Source organism: Vulpes vulpes, chromosome 4 (genome assembly GCF_048418805.1).
Source record: "Vulpes vulpes isolate BD-2025 chromosome 4, VulVul3, whole genome shotgun sequence".
NCBI lineage: Eukaryota > Metazoa > Chordata > Mammalia > Carnivora > Canidae > Vulpes > Vulpes vulpes.
Window position 1 is genome coordinate 27,911,989 of NC_132783.1, and position 7,042 is coordinate 27,919,030.

A 7,042-nucleotide genomic window follows, 5' to 3' on the forward strand; every position below is an offset into this window, starting at 1 on the left:
TTAACAACCTGTAAAGGGCTTAGAACAGTCCCTGACACAGTTCTATTTAAGTGTTCATTGTTGTCATTTTATTAGTTTTTTTTTTTTTTTTATTAAACCTGCTAAGTATCATGAAAACTAGGACTAATGTGACTCCTAGTTTTATTTGCTCTTATGCCATGAGTGTCTTAACTGATAACCCTCAAAATCAAGCTATCCTTAAACGCTATAGAAATGTTTAATTAAAAGATGGTTTCAGATATTAAAAGAAATTTATCAGTATGAGAAAACTGTAGCCTAAGCTGCTTTAAAGTGTTAAAACCCAAAACTTCAGTAAAATATAAGCCAAAGACAAGAATTTATATTTTGTATTTTGAGGAGCTTTTATGAAAAAATGAGTTTACTCAGAAGGCACATCTTTGAGGAAGTTACTAATGCCATTACCTTCACTTCTACAAGTCTGTTCTAATGACAAGAGACTGAGAACAATTAGGAATGGTATGTTAATATTTTTTTTTTAATGTTCAGTCAGGTGGGAGCATGTTTATCAATCAAAGAATGAGGAATAAGGATCAAATTTTTAGATCATGCTTTGACATATGGAAAGATACCAGAAATTGAACTTCAGCTCCACTAGGAGGCATTATACACCAAAGTGTTTGAAACCCTTCAGACAGGTTGGTCAAATAATTTTCCAGAAAGGCAATTCTTTGAGGGTGAATTTGTAAATTCACATTGCTGAAAACACAAATGTAATGCTGACTAAACTGGATAAAAAAAAAAAATCTCAGGAAAAAAGCAACAGAAATCTCTTAGTCATCATCTCATGGATGTTTCTTGGCCTTTTCTTGAGACATGGATAAGCAGCTTACTCCTGCCCTTATGAACAGTTCTGTTTGTAAGAAAATTATATTTAGCACACATTATTTTCCAGAAATATTTCCTTTTGGTGCCAGCTCACTCTATTTATTATTAATTTATTAATAATTATCAATTATTTATTAATTTTATTAAGTTTGAATAACAGCCACTGTTATTCAAACTTAATGATAATCCAGTTTTAAGTCACATAAAGAACAAAGTTAATTTGGGGAAGCAAAATGACTAGTGTCTACAGAAACTATCATTACAGCCATACAGATGGTCTCAAGAGTTCATAAGCTGTACAAAAAGTTTCAGGGTGTACTTTTTATTTTGATGACATTAATTTTTTTTTACCTGTCATATATCTAAAACTCTTCCAATAAGGATTTTCAATTCTAAGATATTTTATACGACTAGTTTCTTAAGTCCATATTTTTCAAACAGAGGTATTTCATTGAAGTCCATGAAAAACTGTTTATTCTTCTATATTATTCACGTTTGAAAAATAAAGTTTTTAGGATATCCGATGGGGTTTATTTTTTTTTTCCCAATGGGGTTTAGATTAATGTAACCCAATTAATGTTTTACAGGCCCAATATGCCTATTTGGAAAAAAAGTTACTACATTATGAATTAGGGCAAAGCAGATTTAGCAGATACGAATTTACAAAAGTAAACTAGTGTGAAAAAAAAAAAACAAAAAAGTCACGTTTTATAAGTCAACATAATTGAATCTGAATGTCTATTTCACAGGGCTGGCAAAGAAGCTTTACCATCTTTGCCTCCCACTGATGACTAGTGTCAAGGCCTACCGACAATCTCCTTAATTCCAGGGTTTCTCTGCTTTTCAGTGTGCTTGTGGGAAATGAATGTCTAGGGACGAACATTTTCCTAGCCATCCAGCTATTTCTGAGTAAGGCCATCTCTCCCTGAGGCAGTGTTACTGGTCAGTAGCAGTTTCCCAAAACTCCTGAGGGCCACCCTAAGCCAATCCTCACCTACCCTGTCCTCTCTCAAGCAACCTATTCTCTCTCAGTTCCACTATTACTTATAGGAATGTAGTCTAACTTTTTACTTAAGCTATTATTAACAAGGTGATACATATGTAGTTATGTTACATTTGGTAGAAAGAAAACTTACAACCTGAAAAAAGAATCAGGTGTTTTAAAGTCAGATAAGAGAAAATTCATTCTATAAATCTGCTAAGTGGAAATTACTTTGTTGTCTCAGCCTCAAAAATAATGTTCTCTTGAAAGAAAAAAAAATCCTTATTAGGAAAACACAGTCTTCTAATGTAGCCAAGAAAGCACCAGCAGAAGGGAAAAGAAATGGAAAGAGGATATTAAAAACTCTCTGGGCATTACTTCCAATTACTAAGCAAGCAAAGGAGTAAAGGACTATTTATTAGGCACTTACTCTGTGCTATCCATTAAAAGCTGAGAAAGCACATTGCTGCCTTTTTATAAATGACAAAGACTAATGTCTGAGAGCACAGGCAGCAGGGTTCTAAGTCAGGACTAAATGAGTAGACAAAGGCAAGTACCTTTACAATCTTGCACTTAACTTGGGGCGAGTAAAGACAATCAGAAGTGGCAATGTACCCCAAAGAGGTTCTAAAGCTATCTTGATCAAATACCTTGTTAGCATCATCTTATAGAGATGGGATTCAAGATTCAGGAAGTTCGTTGGCTGATAAGCTTACATTTGTGCTTGTATTTGCTTAAATTTTGCTTTGGGATTTTTATACAGTGTTCCTAATTATGATGATGCTGTAGTAGTCCCCCTTTATCTGTGGTTTTGCTTCCCATGGTTTCAGTTACTTGAGGTCAATCAGGGTTCAGAAGCAGATGATCCTCCTCTGACATAGTAGCCTAACATTACAGCACAACACCTGTATCATTCACCCCGCTTTATCTCATCAAATACACATTTTAACATTTCACATTATCACAAGGGTGAGCACAGTAAGATATTTTAAGACTGTGTTCACATAACTTATCACAGCATATTGTTGGAATTATTGTTCATCTCTTACTGTACCTAATTTATATACTGAACTTTATCACAAGTGCATATATATAAGAAAAGCTTAGTATATATAGGATTTGGTACTATTCGGGCATCTACTGAGGTCTTGGGACATGTCCCCCATGGATAAGGGGGTACTACTATATGCTTAAATTTTTTTTTCCGTAAGAGATAACAATAGAAAAGTAAGCTATAATCTTGAGCTCCTATAAACCATGCATATAAGCCTAGCTTTTTGGACAAGGCCAAATAATCCATACACCTGTGTAGCTTATATGAATTATGACCAATGTTACTACATTAAAAACTTCTTTACTAAATATTGAAGTATGTATCTACCCAGAAGTTGTCTTGAGAAGCATAAACCTATAGAATGACAGTATATTCCATAAGACACTTAGGCAATTACCTTATTAACTAGCAAAAACTACTAAACTGGCTCTGAACAAAACTGACTTTTCGTCCCTTTAAGACAAAACAGAATAATGTAATTACTCTTTTAGGATATTAACAACCATAAGTCTATAAACTTGTCTAGGTATGAGGTTCTATAAAAGGTGTTTGTGATAATACAGGCCTAGACCTCTACATTTTCTCCCAGTGGACAAAAGGCTTGCAGTCACATCACCATATGCCACTTTAAAGTATTCATACCTGCGATCTTTTATGTATGTTCTGAAGTACATCGACTACCTCACATTCTTCCAGAGCTGATGGTTTCCTATTCCAATTGAGTAAACCTTTTCTCCTCTTCTTCTAATAAATTTGGTCACTAGTGTTTAGAAACCAGAATTTAAAATATGCATGCAGGTTTAGCTAGCCAAACTAATTTTAACAAAAGGAAATGTAGCAAAGGACATAACTGCCAACATCTAGATTATCAGGGAGATTTCACATGGATAGCTCAACCTTACCATCTGCACTGTGTGAGGACAACTAGGTAAGTAGTGATATCCACATTATCCAGGATGTGAGCTCTCCTGTCCCCCTTTCTCTCTAGTCTCCATGGGCCTGAGATCAAGTCAGTGGCTATTTATTAAAGTGCTCTGTGTTGCTCTGCTTTTCTTAGAGAACACTTGAAAAAAAAAACCCATCAAACTGGGAAAACATGAGATAAATGGAAAGTAAATACTCCCATGTTTAATATGCACACAAAATATTTCAAAAAAGGTAATTCTTCCACTATAAAACAAACTCAAACTCATGGCTTGCTTCACCAATTTGTGTTATATGCTTGGTTCCTATATATGCATTTTATATTGTTGACCGCTAGAGTCTCCATTACTTAGAATTATTTTTTGAAAAAAAACCTACCTTACCCAATTTCACTATTTATTAGCACCTCCAGTCAGAGACAAGAAGTTTAACACATACACAAACTGATCATTTTGACATTTTGTCTAATACTGAGAAGAGGGTTTGCTGGAAAAGAATTATCTAGATTAAATGAGGTAATATTTTCTATGCACTACAGATAGCAGTGTTTATATCTGAGTAAATGATAGAGGCTTTGTGAACAGGAGCAATGTGGCTTTTCCAGAAACGGAGTCTTCCATGGCTGGGAAGTCCTGGATTTATAGCTTCAGAACTGACTACATTTACTTGACACCCAAACTACAGTTCAATCCCTATCACTAAGTATCAAAGACAAGATAATGCTAAAAATCCTACATGGATCTCAAGATTACAGGATTGTTCCAAGAGAGGCCCTACTTATAGGCAAAAGCTTGTTTTTAATAGCTCACAAAAATATAAGACACTTTTAGATCAAAAACTACTATTTATGAATGAGTCCCAGCGGGCCATAATTCTGTCAAGATAACAAAGATTAAGCAAGTCAGAAAAATCTGGAACTATACTTCAAAGACCAAATCTTATGTAGTTAAATTCAGGATGAAAGCAGAAGTTTTAAAATAAGCTGCTGAAACTAATCAGAAAGTTATAATGTAGCAATTAAAATGAGTAGGAAGTACTCTGGAAGACATGAAAAGGAATCATTCCTAGTAACAGCCAGGATGCAGGACGTCAGCTGTGGACAACACACTAACATGCAGGCATCTAGCCATTAAAACTCCATCAACTTAAAATCAAGCTATGGCATAACATGCAGCTTTAGAATAGAGACAGACATATAATTTAAGTTTCCAGATTTATGGGCTATAGGTGGCTCTTTGACTTACTTGAGCATCAGACCAGTATACTGGTGCTGCAGTGCTGATCCATTCCAACCTTGGATATGTGACCTGACTGCCATAACCAGACTCTCCTGCACACTTGGCCCCCATTTCCCAGTTTGACACCTCTCATATGGTGCTGTGTTATGGTGACCACTCTACTCTTTGACTGATGTTTCCATAATTCCTTGGTCTAATCTGGTTCAGTAGTGTTTGGGTATATAGTCCCCACCACAAAATCTATTCTAAATAATACCATCAACCTCCTCTCCTTTTCTTTTTTTTTTTTTTTTTTTAATTATTTATTTATTTATGATAGTCACAGAGAGAGACAGAGAGGCAGAGACACAGGCGGAGGAAGAAGCAGGCTCCATGCACCGGGAGCCCGACGTGGGATTCGATCCCGGGTCTCCAGGATCGCGCCCTGGACCAAAGGCAGGCGCCAAACCGCTGCGCCACCCAGGGATCCCCCTCCTCTCCTTTTCTATTCTACACAGTGAAGGAAAGTCCAAAAGAACTGTAGTACTTTAGGCTTCCTAATCTCCAATCTTTGAAGGGAAACAGGTAACAGAGAAAGAACTATTGCCAATGAAAATAAACATCAATATCTGGACTGGAACACTTAGAGAATTATAATTATGTATAATAGGTATGCTTGATCTTAGAACTTTTATTTTTTTTTAAAGATTTGTATTTATTTTTGATAGACACACACACACACACACACACACAGGCAGAGACACAGGCAGAGGGAGAAGCAGGCTCCATGCTGGGAGCTTGACATGGGACTCGATCCTGGGACTCCAGGATCATGCCCTGGGCCAAAGGCAGGCGCAAAACCGCTGAGCCACCCAGGGATTCCCATGATCTTAGAACTTTTAAACTGAAAAAATATAATATTATTTCACAATTATTAGCTTCTATCCCCAATAAGGAATCTGTAAGTGAAGCAACTATAAATTATTTTGGGTAATTCCTAGATAATTTTTTGAAAATCTAAGACATGTAAATATAAAGATGATCAAAAGTCAGAAGAGGTCCAACTAATGAGTTTTCATTGGAAACTTTTCCTCAAAGAATATGCAGTCATAAAAATAATACCCCGACCTTTACTGAAACTGAAAGGTAGCAAAACTGAGTCAATGCCATCCTGTGCTATAAAAATACCACATTACATTGTCAAAGAGATAATTCTAGGCCTTGCATTTCCCCCCACCCCTCCTTAACTGCTGTATTCTAAATATGATGGGCAGTAGCTTCCTATAACTTTCACCTTACAAAGAGGCCATTCCTAACTCTCTGTAAGAGGACATTATGATATACATCTCACAGGTAACTAGGCCAGGTAAGCACTAAGAATACTGTCTTCCCTTGGCTAGACCCAAGGTGTGGACCACACTAGAGTCTCATTTACAGGATGGGGTCACTTCCTAACTGGTATTTCTACTTGCCCACTGTGGGCAATTAGAACATATATCTTCTTTATTCTCATGTCAACTTTGACAAATACAATTCTATCTCTAGATATTTTATAATTACTGAAGTTGAAAATATACAATCACTTCAGTAAAAATTCTAACCAACTGTGATTCATATTTACAATAAGGCATTAATCGGGACGCCTGGGTGGCTCAGCGGTTCTGCGCCTGTCTTTGGCCCAGGGTGTGATCCTGGAGTCCCGGGATCGAGTCCCACATCGGGCTCCCTGAGTGGAGCCGCCTCCTCCCTCTGCCTGTGTCTCTGCCTCTCTGTCTCTCTGTGTCTCTCATGAATAAATAAATAAAATCTTAAAAAAAAAAAAAAAAAAAAAAAAAGGTAGGCAGCCCCGGTGGTGCAGCGGTTTGGCGCTGCCTGCAGCCTGGGGTGTGATCCTAGGGACCTGGGATCGAGTCCCACATCGGGCTCCCTGCATGGAGCCTGCTTCTCCCTCTCCCTGTGTCTCTGCCTCTCTCTCTGTGTCTATGAATGAATAAATAAAATCTTTAAAAAAAAAAAAAA